This window comes from Mesoplodon densirostris, chromosome 4 (genome assembly GCF_025265405.1).
Source record: "Mesoplodon densirostris isolate mMesDen1 chromosome 4, mMesDen1 primary haplotype, whole genome shotgun sequence".
In the NCBI taxonomy this organism is placed as follows: Eukaryota; Metazoa; Chordata; class Mammalia; order Artiodactyla; family Ziphiidae; genus Mesoplodon; species Mesoplodon densirostris.
The window spans coordinates 32377320-32393482 of NC_082664.1; the positions used below are offsets into that span (position 1 = coordinate 32377320).

General features: G+C 39.1%; 1 long non-coding RNA gene across 2 annotated transcripts in view; it reads right to left on the bottom strand.

The window, feature by feature from the left end:
• The window catches only part of LOC132487953 (uncharacterized), a 195735-nt gene that overhangs the window by 91148 nt on the left and 88424 nt on the right, over positions 1 to 16163 (bottom strand). The gene's annotated exons all lie outside the window — the stretch shown is intronic.

Sequence of the window (16163 nt, forward strand, 5' to 3'; positions counted from 1 at the left end):
CTGATCAAACAATTTAAACATTCAAAAAAAAAAAGAAACTACAAAAGTACTAGGTGGGCCAAAAGGTTCTTTCGGTTTTTTCCGTAAGATGGCTCTAGTAGCACTTAGCTGTCTTTAACTTCATTCGAAACAATTTTGTTAGATTGTATGTGACAGCTGTCCTATCAGCATGCATTTAAAAAAAGACCTGGGACTTCCCTAGAGGCACAGTGGTTAAGAATCCGCCTGACAATGTAGGGGACACGGGTTCGATCCCTGGTCCCGGAAGACCCCACGTGATGTGGAGCAACTAAGTCCGTGCACCACAACTACTCAGCCCGCGTGCCACAACGACTGAAGCCCACGCGCCCTAGAGCCCACGTGCCACAGCTACTGAGACCACGTGCTGCAACTACTGAAGCCTGTGCACCTAGAGCCCATGCTCTGCAACAAGAGAAGCCACTGCAATGAGAAGCCCGAGCACAACAAAGAGTAGCCCCAGCTCGCGGCAACTAGAGAAAGCCTGCTCGCAGCAATGAAGACCCAATGCAGCCAAAAAAAAAAAAAAAAAAAGGAAAGACTTATCAAATTGGTGAATTTTTGTGTAGTCATTTTAATATTGAAGATGGAAGGAAAAAAGCAACATTTTTGGCATATTATGCTTTATTATTTCAAAAAAGGTAAAAATGCAACTGAAACACAAAAAAAGATTTGTGCAATGTATGGAGAAGGTGCTATGACTGATCGAACATGTCAAAAGTGGTTTGCAAAGTTTCGTGCTAGAGATTTCTTGCTGGGCAATGCTCCACGGTCAGGTAGACCAGTTGAAGTTGATAGCCATCAAAATCGAGACATTAATTGAGAACAATCAATGTTATACCACGTGGGAGATAGCCAACATACTCGAAATATCCAAATCAAGCATTGAAAATCATTTGCATCAGCTTGGTTGTGTTAATCGCTTTGATGTTTGGGTTCCACATAAGTTAAGCGAAAGAAACCTTCTTGACCATATTTCCACATGCGATTCTCTACTGAAACATAATGAAAACATTCTGTTTTTAAAACAAATTGTGATGGCCGATGAAAGTGGATACTGTACAATAATATGGAAAGGAAGAGATCGTGGGGCAAGTGAAATGAACCACCAGCAACCATACGAAAGGCTGGTCTTCATCCAAGGAAGGTTATGTTATGTATATGGTGAGATTGGAAGGGAGTTCTCTATTATATGAGCTCCTTCCGGAAAACCAAACGATTAATTCCAATAAGTACTGCTCCCAATTAGACCTACTGAAAGCAGCGCTCGACGAAAAGCGTCCAGAATTAGTCAACAGAAAATGCATAATCTTCCATCAGGATAACGCAGGGCGGCATGTTTCTTTGATGACCAGGCAAAAACTATTACAGCTTGGCTGGGAAGTTCTAATTCATCCGCCGTACTCACCAGACATTGCACCTTCGGGTTTCCATTTATTTAGGTGTTTACAAAATTCTCTTAATGGAAAAAATTTCAGTTCCCTGGAAGACTGTAAAAGGCACCTGGAACAGTTCTTTGCTCAGAAATATAAAAAGTTTTGGGAAGATGGAATTATGAAGTTGCCTGAAAAATGGCAGAAGGTAGTGGAACAAAAGGGTGAATACATTGTTCAATAAAGTTCTTGGTGAAAATGAAAAACGTGCCTTTTATTTTTACTTTAAAACCCGAAGGCACTTTTTGGCCCACCCAATATTAAAAGAAACGAGGAGATATCGTTCATCCTCTTTGAGAGTGTAAAACCTTTCTAAGTAGGACATAAAATCCAAAACCCATAAAATAAGAGATGAATAAATTTGATTATCCAAAAGTAACAAATTACACATGGCAAAAGTTACCATAAATGACAAAATATGAACCAGGAAAAGAAATCAGCAGCTCCTATCACAAACTGCTAACCTCTTATCTCATTAGATAAATGGGCAAAAGATCACAAGAGTCAATTCACAGAAAGAAAAACTGCTCTTAAACACCCAACAGTATGTGCAACCTCATTTATGAGAGAAACGCACAGGAAAGCCACAAGATTCTTTTCTTCAGCTATGAAACGGACAAGGACCAAAGGTTTATTCACACACTACTGGCAAGTGGGAAGAGAAAGGCATACATTGCTGGTGGGAGTGTAAATATGTACAATGTCTGTGGAGGACAGTTTAACAATATTTATCAAAGATGTGAAGATACATATTCTTGGTGTGGGGGTTTTTAGTGGGAGAAACAATTGCCATACCAGAAGAGCATAAATATATGGCAGATGGTCATGCTTTTTTTTTTTTTCCTATTCTTAGCAGAGCCCCTTTTTAGCTGAATGGCTTTTGCATCCTTTTTTCTTTTAATTGAAGCATATATTTGATACACAATATTATAGTAGTTGCATATGTACAATATGCAACAATAGTTACCATCTGTCACCATACAAAGTTAATAAGATATTACTGACTGCATCCCCATGCTGTACATTATATCCCCATGACTTATTTTATACATAGAAGTTTGTACCTCTTGATCTCCTTCACCCAATTTACCCAACCCAAATCCCCTCCCCTCTGGCAACTACCAATCTGTTCTCTGTATCTATGAGTCTGGACTTTGTTTTGGTTTTTCTGTTTGTTTTGTTTTTTAGATTCCACATATAAGTGAAATCATGGGGTACTTGTCTTTCTCTGTCTGAATTATTTCACTTAGCACAATGCCCTCCAGGTCCATCCATGTTAGGGAAAATGGCAGCATTTCATCTTTTTTATGGCAAATAGTCTGTTGTGTATCTATACCATATCTTCTTTATCCATTCATCTACGGATGGACACTTTGGTTATTTCCATATCTTAGCTAATGGAAATAATGTTGCAATGAACACAGGGGTGCATACATATCTTTTCAAATTAGTGTTTTTGCTTTCTTCGGATAGATACTCCTAAGTGGAATTGCTGGATCATATGCTAGTTCTATTTTCAACTTTTTGAGGAAGCTCCATACTGTTTTCCACAGTGGCTACACCAGTTTTAGGATACATATTCTTTAACCCAGAAACTCCTCTATATAAACCTGCACACTTAAAAGTTCAAGGACAAGCCATAGAGGCACTGTTAATAATATCAAAAGATCAGAAACAACAAAAAGTACACTATTAAGAGACTGGATAATAAAGTACAATCATAAACTGGAATGAACGAGTGAAAGCACGGTACAGTATGCTACAATTTGTGTAAAAATAAAATTTAAAAAGTATATATACTAAATGTAACCTGACATTTCTGGATTGGATCCTTGAAGAGAAAAAGGGCATCAGCAGACAAACTGTGAGATCCGAATAAAATCTACACAGTTTAGTTTCACTGCATAACCTTCTGGATTTTACTCTATGGTTATATATTAGCTATTCAAAACATAAGATTTAATTGTAAAAAACCTAATTACTCCCATCGCTCATGGTATTCATACCCTTCCACATACTGCTAATGAGAAACACCAAGGGTACGTGTATTGCTTCAACACTTCTAATATACTTCCATTATTGCACCTAAACACACACCTGCCTCACCCACGAGGTTTTAGGTACTTAAAGATAGAGGCCACGCCAACTCAGCTCTGTTCTCAAAGAATCTGGAGGGCATCTGCCACATGGTAAGAGTTTAACAAATAAGAGCCAACATGATTATGTTCTGGTCCAGTGATCCAATTTTTGATTAGGAAGAAATTTTGTATTTCAAATAGCCTAACAATTCTTCTAAGGGTTTCCTCTGATCCTTAGTTCACAACGACACGGAAGAGAGAGGCAAGGGGCAGAGATGGGTGAAGTACTTCTCACTGAGGATTTGGGTAGGAACACAGAAGTATTTTAGATAAATGACCCTCCAACCTCACTTCCTAAACATTTTGCTCTGTGCTAGAGCTGTAGGGACTATAAAGACAAGTAAGATGAAGTCCTTATGGTAGAAGTTAGGCATAATTAACTTAACGTCAACACTTGAAAAGGTGACATTGTGCAACTGCCTTGCATTTTCAAAAATTTTTCCCACAAAGGCCATTAAAATGCTTTTCAAAGAAAAATCACGGGGCCTCCCTGGTGGCGCAGTGGTTGAGAGTCCGCCTACCGATGCAGGGGATACGGGTTCGTGCCCCGGTCTGGGAGGATCCCATATGCCGCGGAGCGGCTGGGCCCGTGAGCCATGGCCGCTGGGCCTGCGCGTCCGGAGCCTGTGCTCCGCAACGGGAGAGGCCACAACAGTGAGAGGCCCGCATACCGCAAAAAAAAGAAAAAAAAAAAAAAAGAAAAATCACTTATTTAACAATAGAATAAAATGCTAAAACTCCAGTTTAGACAAAGTTTTGGTTTTCTATGATGTCTCTTCAGGAAAAAAAACTTGTGGGCAGCATGCTTAAGAATGTCCAAAGAGCAGAAGACCTAAATAGACATTTCTCCAAAGAAGACATACAGATGGCCAAGAAGCACATGTAAAGCTGCTCAACATCACTAATTATTAGAGAAATGCACATCAAAACTACAATGAGGTATCACCTCACACCAGTTAGAATGGGCATCATCAGAAAATCTACAAACAACAAATGCTGGAGAGGGTGTGGAAAAAAGGGAACCCTCTTACACTGCTGATAAGAATGTAAATTGGTACAGCCACTATGGAAAACAGTATGGAGGTTCCTCAAAAAACTAAAAATAGAGTTGCTATATGATTCAGCAATCCCCTTCCTGGGCATATATCCAGACAAAACTATAATTTGAAAAGATACATGCACCCCTATGTTCATAGCAGCACTATTTAAGATGGCCAAGACATAGAAACAACCTAAATATCCATTGACAGATGAATGGATAAAGAAGATGTGATACACACACACACACACACACACACACACACACACACACACACACACACACACACACACAATGGAATATTACTCAGCCATAAAAAGGAACAATATTGGGTCATTTGTAGAGACGTGGATGAACCTAGAGATTGTCATACAGAGTGAAGTTAAGTCAGAAGGAGAAAAACAAGTATCATATATTAACGGATATATGTGGAATCTAGAAAAATAGTATAGATGAACTTATTTGCAAAGCAGAAATAGAGACACAGATGTAGAGAACCAACGTATGGACACCAAGGGGGGAAGGGGGAGGTGGGATGAATTAGGAGATTGGGATTGACATACATACACTATTGATACTATGTATAAAATAGATAACTAATGGAACCTACTGTATAGCTCAGGGAACTCTACTCAATGCTCTGTGGTGACCTGAATGGGAAGGAAATCCAAAAAAAAGAGGGGATATATGTATACATACAGCTGATTCACTTTGTTGTACAGTAGAAACTAACACAACATTGTAAAGCAACTATACTCCAATAAAAATTAATTAAAAACATATTCAAAATACAAAAGACAAATGACTTAGGAAATATTCTGAGGTCCCTGAATGGGTAAAGAAATACCACTGAATTTGTCGCAAAAGCATTAGTACTGCCGTCCCATTTCCACCAGCTCAGAGCTCTAAGCCCAAGCACCAACACCATAAAGCAATATAACCTGGGGCAAACACTGATCTCTGTGAATACCTATTTTTCATCTACAAAATGTACAGATGACAGTTAAGGCTCCTTCCAGATCTAACAGACTTCTTTTCCTTCACACCCCAAATATAAACTAAGTCCCTGCAGTCTTTTTACACAGACATACACATCAACACACGCATTTGGTCCCCACATTACTACCCTATTTCCAGAGTGGCCTAACACAAAAACAAAATGATATTTGATTACAAACTGGTGCCATATATAAGCAGTTCTCAAGTGAATGAGAAAATGATTCATCCAACTGAATGTTGAAATGAAACTGAAATGTGTACGCTGTACAGTGAAACATTCACTGAATTGTGCATTTGTTCATGTTTAAGATTATAAAAGCTTCTAACTTGGCTTTCATGTGATCTTCTATGTACTGGTTAGTCCACATATAACTTCTTCTGCAAGCTATCTTTAGGAGTACATATTGCTACTTGATATTTTTGTTTTGTTTACCACTTTTCACAGCACACAAAAAAGAGGGGAACACTGGGGGAAAGTCACAGGCAAACTCATCCACAGGCAAAGATACATGAATGATCAGTGGAGAGTTTTGTTCTCCTTTATTTAACACAATCCTTAGTTCGAACCTACTGGGTTGAAAGGTGATTGTGTAAAAGGCAGAACAGAGGTCTGTGAGTAGCAGCGAACATGCTAAAAGCATGGTACAGTGCATATTAAGAGCTTATCTCTGTCCATTGAAATTTTCCCTTTCAAAACACAGAAATAACATTGCGTTGCTAACAAATATGGTTTTCTTCTAAAGTAGTTCTTTTCCTCTAAATAACCAGCATTTTATGGTATAGGTCCTTTCTAAATAATATGGGGACAGAGAAGAGTTTTCCAAGAAACATACAAATGAGTTCAAATGTCCACAGTGAAAAGACACATCTGAGGGGATGAGGATATGAAATAATATCCATCTGCCGGATTAGCCAGAACAGCCTCCCTGAGGAAAGGAACTTGAACATGTTTCAAAGGAGGGAAAGGTGACTGATAGGTAGAGAGAAGAAAAGGGAACACCAGGCAAGGACAAAGATGCGCACAGAAGCTACCACTGTGCTTTCTCAAGTAGCAGAGATGCAATGTGACGTAACTTGTGGCAGAGATTTATTTTAGTTATTAAGACAAACCAAAAGTGGAGAATACATGTCACTTCACACTCTGAACCTCGGTTTGCTTGTCTGTTACAGGGGAAGGGTGGCCCACATGACTTGGACAGCTCACTTCCTGGGAGGCACCACACAGGCAATGAACACCTTACCACCCTGCGAGGTGCATGGCTTGGGAGCCCACTGACAGATGAAAACAGCAAGGCTCAGCATCCCGATGAGGCCTCCAGGTGGAGGATTTTAGATGGTAAAAAGAAAATGCACAAGGATTTCCCTGGTGGCACAGTAGTTAAGAATCTGCCTGCCAATGCAGGGGACACAGGTTCAATCCCTGGTCCAGGAAGATCCCACATGCCACAGAGCAGCTAAGCCTGTGCACCACAACTACTGAGCCTGCACTCTAGAGCCCGCAAGCCACAACTACTGAGCCCATGCACTACAATTACTGAAGCCTGTGTGCTCTAGGGCCCACGTGCTGCAACTACTGAGCCCGGGTGCCGCAACTACTGAAGCCCGCGTGCCTGGAGCCCATGCTCTGCAGCAAGAGAAGCCACCACGACGAGAAGCTCACGCACCGCAACGAAGAGTAGCCCCCGTTCACTGCAACTAGAGAAAGCCTGCGTGCAGCAACGGAGACCCAATGCAGCCAAAAAATTAAAAAAAAAAAAAAAATGCACGATAACTACTGTGGAGCAAGAAGGGGCATAATATTAAGACTGACTTCAAAAATCCGAGCTCCTGAACATAATCAACCGATAAAATAATGGTTATATTCTTTTCTTAAGAAAGCAATTGAATAAGGAACTGTATCTGTCTTCCCTGTCATGCTAGACAAAGGAAAGCAAAGGGATATAGACCATCCTTTACTTTGAAGAGTGCCCTCTAAGAAGTCCTTTAAGGGAAACCCCAAGGACAAAGCATGGTATGCCTTCCTGTGACAGCAGTGGCTCTCCGTTAATTATGCATCCCTCTGCCTTCAGTGTCCATAATAAGGTAGGTGTTACACTGAACATTCAGCACATTCCTTAGCTGTTAGAACAGAGGTGAGCAGTTAACTGAAGGGGCCTTCCATCCTCAGAAGCACAGAAGACAGCCCTCACACCCAGCTTTACCTCTGATGCACAGATTCCAAAATAAGCTGTTATTTCTATTCAAAAGCTCGAAAGGAATTATGACAATGTACTTGCCATTATTTAATTGCAGAATTCCATACGAATAAATATATTCACATCTGGTAGCAAAATAGAGTCCAATAAATAAAACTAGCCTTAAAAAAAAAAAAACTTCATAGCCAAATATTAGAAGTTAATGAGGTCTACTTATTTGTAAATAAGTCAGTTCTTCAAATTTAGCTCCAGCTCCATCCCATTTCTCTAGATAAATATGTGGAATTAAAGAACACTTTTATATATTAAATTCTCTCTATTGATGGGAGTCACTCTGGTAAAACAATTTGGGAGTATCTATTACAACATCCCATGACCTGACAACTGCCTAGAGAAACATATGCCCACGTACACAGAACCAAGGACAAGGATATTCTTTGCAGCCTTCTTTGTAATCGGAAGCTATCGGAAACAACCTAGAAGATCAGCAATAGGAAAATGGCAGAAAATCTATGGTATAATTCCCATGACTAGTCTACATAACACTAGGCAGCAGTTAAAAAGGATGAACTAGATTTATATCAACTAGCATGGACAGACCCCCAAACCATGTTCCTGAATGACAAAAAAATAGTTAGTGATATTCAATACACCACCAATTACGTGAAGTTTTAAACACAAAATACAATACGTTTATATTATAAATACCAAATCAACGAAGTGTTTGCCTCTGGAGAACAGGGGAACCAGCAAGAGGAGACAGCAAGTAAATCTTATAAACTCATTTATTACTTTTATTAAAAAATTAATTAATAAAAACATCCTGCAAGGACGTTACTGGGTTACTAAATGACAGGATTACAGAGTCAGGTGAAATACAGATGTCCGTGCAACCACTGCTAAATTCAAATCTAATCAAATGTAAAAGAAGACAAACTACCAGGAGCAAGCAGAACATCACAAATGAAGCTGGGGTTTTATCTGATGAAGAACAGAAGACTGTCGACTTAAATGGTCACATGAAGCTTCAAGCAGGTATAACGAATTATTATTGGCGGGAGCTTGCACACATACTCTTTTTTCCAGGCTAAAAACTTGACAGCAACTGAAAGAGGACCTAATATAGAAACGTCAAGATTATGTTAACATCACTAAATTACAACAGTTAACTCTCCCTTTAACCACTGAGAATCCTTTCCCACCAGCGGTCAATGTTTATGGGAGAATGCAAACTTAACTTTTTAGTAAAGTTCAGCTTACAGCAACAATAACAAGCAGGGTTCCCTTCTTGCAGGGACTCTCCAGAAAAATCAGGGCCTTGCATGGGCACCGTTTACCTCCTCAGCGAGGAGTGAGCCATCGGCCAGAAGTGAACCATCAGCCAGGCTCTCATTTATACACCCATCCGTATCTCCATTCTTCAGGGAAAATAAAATGGCTCTCGATTCAGGCAACTGCATTGCCAATACTATGTCTACCTGTAAGAAGTCCTAGAGTGAAGAAGGAAGAAAGGAAGGAAAGAAGGAAGAAAGGAAGGAAGCAAGGGAGGGAGGGAGGAATGGGGCGGGGGGAGGGAAGGAGGGAGGGAGAGAGAGGAAAAATAACCAATACGTTGCTGTAATACTACATATAATCAATGTAAGATTTACTTTAAATACAATGAAACGCATCCTTCTCATCTTTAGTTACTATAATGCCATAAGATTTAACAGAAAAGAAAAACTAATCATGGAAGAGTAATAAGTAATAACAAACTGTCCTCCTTATATCACTGTGTTAAAAATATCTTATAAAACAGCATGCACAGTATCATCCCAATTTTGCTTTTAAAACATATACATGGTCACTTACAAGGACAAAAATGAAAGAAAACTATTAAAATATTAGCAATCCTAAAAAGCAAATGACCCAATTTCTCCTACAATAAATTACATGAAAAAAGGGAGAGAAGGGAAAATGTTACAGATTAAGAAAGTCTTGAAAGAGACAAATGCAATGCGTTCATCAGGCTTGGATCCTGATTCCAACAAACTGTAAAACGACAATTTTGAGACAAAGGAAGTGAACATGGACACGAGGACAAACTAGAAGTAAATAATATTAAATAATCATTAATTTCATTAAGGGTAATGACATTGTGACTATTTTTTAAGTCATTATCTGTTTAAAATTCTTACTGAAGTATTTTGGTTAAATGGTATAATATCTGGGCTGTGCTTTAAAACTCAAAAAAAAATTTTTTGTAAACAATCAAAACAGGAAGAAGATAGATGGAACAAGAAAGGCAAGATGTCTGTACTTGTTGAAGCTAGACTGATGGGAACATGGGGGATCACTGTGCTATTCTATTTTTGTGCATGTTTGAAAACCTCACAAATAAAAAGTGAAAATGGTTGTAGGGATAGTTATCCCCGGATGGCAGAGACTGGGTGACCTTGTAGGAATTTGGTAATTTTTACTTTGACGTCTGTGCCCTTTAGGAACATCCACATTTTATACAATAAATATGAATTACTTTGGTTGTTTGAAGAAAGAAATGTTACTCTTTTAGTGGATGGATGGATGGATGGATGAGTCTTTCAATGCCCAGTTCCAATGATGCCACCTCCATGGATTTAATTCCCCCTCTACAGACACCTCAATACATTTTACTTGTATTTCCACTAAAGGCCTAATTACATTTGATCACTTAGTATGACAATTTTTAATTATGTCTTATTTCCCCCCTTAGAAAAATAAGGGGCATTTCTTTTTTTTTTCTTTTTTTTTTTTTTGCGGTACGCGGGTCTCTCACTGTTGTGGCCTCTCCCGTTACAGAGCACAGGCTCCGGTCAAGCAGGCTCAGCGGCCATGGCTCATGGGCCCAGCCGCTCCGCGGCATGTGGGATCTTCCCGGACTGGGGCACAAACCCGTGTCCCCTGCATCAGCAGGCGGACTCTCAACCACTGCGCCACAAGGGAAGTCCGGGGCATTTCTTTTTTTTTTGGGGGGGGGCATTTCTTTTTTGTATTTCCATCCCTGTCAACACTAAGCAAAAAGCTCTGTAAATAACTGGAGTTAAATAGTTATATACTTATTGAATTAACTTTTCCACTAATAAATCCAGGGAAGAAACAAGAAGCAATAGCAGTAGAATGTCCTACTGCTTGTAACTACAAAAGCTTTATGGTTAGAACATGCCCAGAGGTCCCTATACCCATCAAATGTTACCTAGACAATTTCTCAAACCATTTATTTTCCAACTGACTGGGGGAAAAAAACATCAGTCAGTAGCAGAACGGGGTCAGTTACTGAACTGAGTTAGACTTTTTTTTTTAATGACTCCTTGAAAAAAAAATCAAAGTCTATTAGTTCTTGAGCAACCATTCATTATTTAGCTACTGAAGACTCCTCCAGAGCACTGATCAGTCCATTTTCATTAAGGAAACCATTACAGGAAGAACACAGAGCTAGCCATGTGCAGAAACAAACAATGGTTTGAGAAACATCCCCTGCTCTGAAAAAGCTGATGTTATCTGGAAGGGCTGTACACCCACACCTCTCACAGACTCACTAGAAACTCCGGCATGTTCTGTGCAGATGTGAACAGTAGCTTTCCTCAAGCCTAGGGCCTTGCTTAAAAGTCATTTCCAGGGACTTCCCTGGTGGTGCAGTGGTTAACAATCTGCCTGCCAATGCAGGGGACATGGGTTCGATCCCTGGTCCGGGAAGATCCCACATGCCGCAGAGCAAGCCCGTGCGTCACAACTACTGAAGCCCACGCTCTCTGGGGCCCATGCGCCACAACTACTGAGCCTGCGCCCTTGAGCCCATGAGCCACAACTACTGAGCCCACGTGCCACAACTACTGAAGCCCGCGCACCTAGAGCCTGTGCTCCGCAACAAGAGAAGCCACTGCAATGAGAAGCCCATGCACTGCAACAAAGAGTAGCCCCAGCTCACTGCAACTAGAGAAAGCCTGTGCACAGCAATGAAGACCCAATGCAGCCAAAAATAAATAAATAAACAAACAAACAAATATGTCAACTAAAAAAAAAAAGTCTTTTCCAAAAAGACACAATAAAGCCCTCCTCCCAGGAGAAGAGGTACCAAAATCCCCAAAACACGGCATACTGGATGCCCCTACACCTAAGACTTCACCCACCATATGACCCGAATTTTGCTTCCATGATTTTGACGAAAGCCACTCAAATACTAGTGAAGACATTTACAAGTTCCTTTTATATCTAAAATATTCTTAGGTATTGATAAACATTAAAACAAAGCTCAGGTTTTAAAGCAAACCCTCAACACTAAGAGTTTCCCAAGGCCTTTGAAAAACATCAGTGTATCATGAAGAACTGGCAGGTGCTAGCTCTCCCCAAGTTTCACCTCTCATTCCATCCTGTGATCTGCTCCCAGAAGCCAGGGGTTCAAAAATGCTTTCACCCACCCAAGTCTTCAGGGCAGGTAGGGGAGGCAGAGCGATGCACACTTCCCACCCTGCCCTCCACCCACACTCAAACACAGTTCATGTTCTTGCTTCTCTATTTTCTGATTCCTTACTTTAGAAGTTCAAATCTACTCCTAACAGCAAATTTTAAACTTATGGGACAGTCAAGAAAGTGCGTAACATGGTATCGTTAGAAAGAATCATATCCATACAAATCCAGGGCCCCCCAAATATGAGCAGGTACTAAGAAACAAGACACTCCTCCAAAGACAACTTAATTCCTATTCCCATGTGCTCTATTTGTCACCGAATGAATTTAGAAGAGGCAACGCTCTATTTGATGGGGACAGCTGTACTCTTAGGTTCTGAAGAAGATAAAGGTAAGAATTGGGTGAGAAGAAGTTGTTCTCACTGAAAAGAGAAAGGTGATGACAGCATTAGCAAATGTGCAGGGGTCACAGTACAGTTCTACAGTCTGTTAAAATGTTTTTTTAAGAACAAAGAAGAAGCTTTGAATAATAAATAAGCATAATGAAATTATGCTGAAGTGACCCCCAGGCAGGCCAAATTCAAGTCAAATTAGTCATGGCCAAAGATAAAAGGAAAACTCTGCAATCATTCCTTTACTACTCTAAATTTTTAATATTTTCATATTACATTATAGTCAGCTTTCAGTTAATAAAATTTCAACTTGTATTTATCTGAAAAAATCTTAAGAATGATACAAATGAACTTATTTACAAAATGCAAACAGACTCACAGACTTAGAAAACAAACTTATGGTGACCAAAGGGGAAAAGCGCAGGGGAGGGATACCTTGGAAGTTTGGGATTGACATATACACACTACCATATTTAAAATAGATAACCAACAGGACCTACTGTAAAACACAGGGAACTCAATATTCTGCAATAACCTAAATGGGAAAAGAATTTGAAAAAGAACAGATATATGTATATGTGTAACTGAATCACTTTGCTGTACACCTGAAGCTAACACAACATTGTAAATCAACTATAATATAAAGTAAAAGTTTAGAAAAAACAAAATATAAAATTTCAGCTATTATTTATCTGAAAAAGTTGCCTCCCTTTTGTACCCTCAGTGACACTGTGAAAGTCTAACTCAGGTTGACCCACAGAATCTAAGAAGTCTACTCAAGGTCAACATTTGAGCTTTTTTCTTCTAAGAGTTAATATATTCAAACTCCTGTTATTAGTTAATCTACTGTCTTTGTCACTGGGCTGTATGTTTAAAGGAAACTATTGGATATAAACAGCTGTTCTCTCATGTTTTAAGGAAGACATAATTTGTAAGAAAAATGAGAAAAGGGGTAGGGTGCATCAGTGGATAAGAGGGAGTTCTACAGGATGGACAGCCAGGGAGAAAATGTTTTCCAAGCTTCCATTTCTTAACTGCTTTGTGAATCTGCTATAGACATTCTATCATCTGGATGGCCAATGTAAGGCATTATGATTATTAGGTTTCTTGCTACCACTCCATATAACACCAAGAAAAGTCTGGGAGAATGCAATGACATACATTTTTTTTCTCTCTTTTTACACTTACTAAATGGTTGGGACTTCCCATAAAATAACAAAAAGGATGTCTTTACTTTTGTGTATTACACCTGCAAGCTATTAGTCTTAAGTGAATGTGACTAGTGTTATTCTTTTTTATTTTATTTTCAAGAAAAAAAAAAGAAGTGAAGAGCTTTTTAAAATTTCCTCACTCTCCCATGAAAAGCAGAAGCCTGGAATGCAATAACCAAACTGAAACAAAGGAAAAATTTAAGTAATATCTCACTCACCTATGAGTACCTAATTGTCTATACAAGAATGGGAAAATCCAAAGAAAAGTATACTTGAGAAAATTATTCAAATGTCTTAAAGTTAAAGCTAAAGCACATAATTTAGTCAGAGATCATTTTCAATTAATAGCACTCTGTTTCTCGTTGGGTGTTTAGAAAGAATATATCAATTTTTTGAAATTGTTAAGGGAAGGAAAAAAGTATACTTTCTCAGTTCAATTTTATATTCTAGAACAACACTACTCAAAACAAATAAATTAAAAACTATAAGAATGATGCATTCAATAAGATACACATAGGACTACATACAAAATACAAGGTTTTGTGGGTTTTGGCTTTATGGGTTTTTTTTTTTTTTGTCTTTTTGGATTTTTGTTTTCTTTTGAAGGAAGGGAATTGTTTTGGATATTCCTTAAACAGAGAGAAGTTAGGAAAGAAGAATCGATTTAGAAAAGCCAAGAGTCATGCCACCAGCAGGTGTGGAGAACTGCTGCATTCACGGCTCCTTTCCCTCTGTTGCCCGAGTGGAGCCAGCGTGCATGAATGCTTAAGAGAAGACTCTCCCACCTCACCTAACAGAAGTACTGCACCAGCATGATCAGATATTACCACCATTAAAAGAAGTGATCTAAGTGCCCAGGCGTTCAGGTTATTAAACTCAATTTAAAAGACAAGATGTAGCTGCTCCAACATAAAAGCTAAACAGGCTTGGCCCTCATAGTAACCCTAGAACTTAACACTTCTGCTAAGAACTGTCATATTCAAGTGTACCAACCAGGAGATGATCCTTATTTAAGAGTGTTTAAAAATACCTTAAGACATACAGGGAGTGCACTGAAGGTGCACATGTCAATAGTATACAGGTACTGAGGAGAAAAAAAAAAAGTAAATCTTGGAAAACAACTTCCAAGATAGAGGTGAAAACCAGAGGACACTCAGTAACATGCACTGATTTTTTCGTCCTTCGCAAAGTGCCTGAGCTACAGCTACCTACGTTGAGCAACCCTGCAGGCTGTTTGCTTCACCACTCAGCAATTTTTTGATGGTTGCAAAGTGCTGCATTCTCAAAGGTAGTTTTTCAGTTGTGTTGCTAATAAAAAAAACTTAGGCTCTTCAAATGGCTAAAAATTACAGAGATCTAAAAATCTTTCTTGGATTCCTACCTCTTTTAAAGAATGACTCTGGGAATGGTCAAATCAATGCTAACAGGAAAGTGTCCTAATGTACTTTAAAAACATTTTCAGAGATAATCATTCCCCAATTTCTCTTACTGAAATTCAAGGAAGGTCAGAAATAGCAAGCCACTTTGAAATCAGTGCTCCAATTACCCAGCGGGCGTCTGAAAAGAAGCCCTCAGCTCTGCACACAGGTTTACAGAGGTGAGATGCTCAGATAACCTTGACCGTCCTTTATAGAATGCAGCTCTCCGGAAGAGCTGGCTCCTTAGGCAATTTGGTTCTGCTTCTGACAAAGCAGGCGATAAAAAATTCCCAAACTCTTTGTTTCAGCATCTGGCTGAAAAGAAGGTTAAGTACAAAGTACCAAAACCAAAGAAACCTACATAACCCCAAACCACTTTTTTACCTGAATTTAGGAGCTTAGCACATTATAGCATTTCAGCCTGTAGAAAAGTCTCTTTCAATCGAATTAAACTGTTATTTTGTTCAATGAGAATGTCGTTTGACAACTGAGTAAAATGTTTGAGAAATATCCACTAAAACGCTGGGATAGGCACAGGACAGAACTGGGTCTCTACCTAGCAGTAACCAAGAGCAAATGTCAATCAATCAGATCATCCAGCCATCTCTCAATTTTTCAGGATACACTTGGTATCCCAAATTATATATTAATGCATCAGGGTTAACAAGGCTCCTATTCAGAACATGGGCTGGGGTACAACCTCCCATCAAAGTTTAAGAAACACATAGAAGATGTTCTGAAATGCAATTATTATGGAATGAAAATAGACGTATATAACAAAAATATTTTTATTACTAAGTTGCCAGAAAAATATCTGAAGTATTTACTGTAACAATGAAAATGCTGAATTCAGAAATCAATGACTAAAAATTGCACAGGAGTCTCCCCTCTTCCCCAT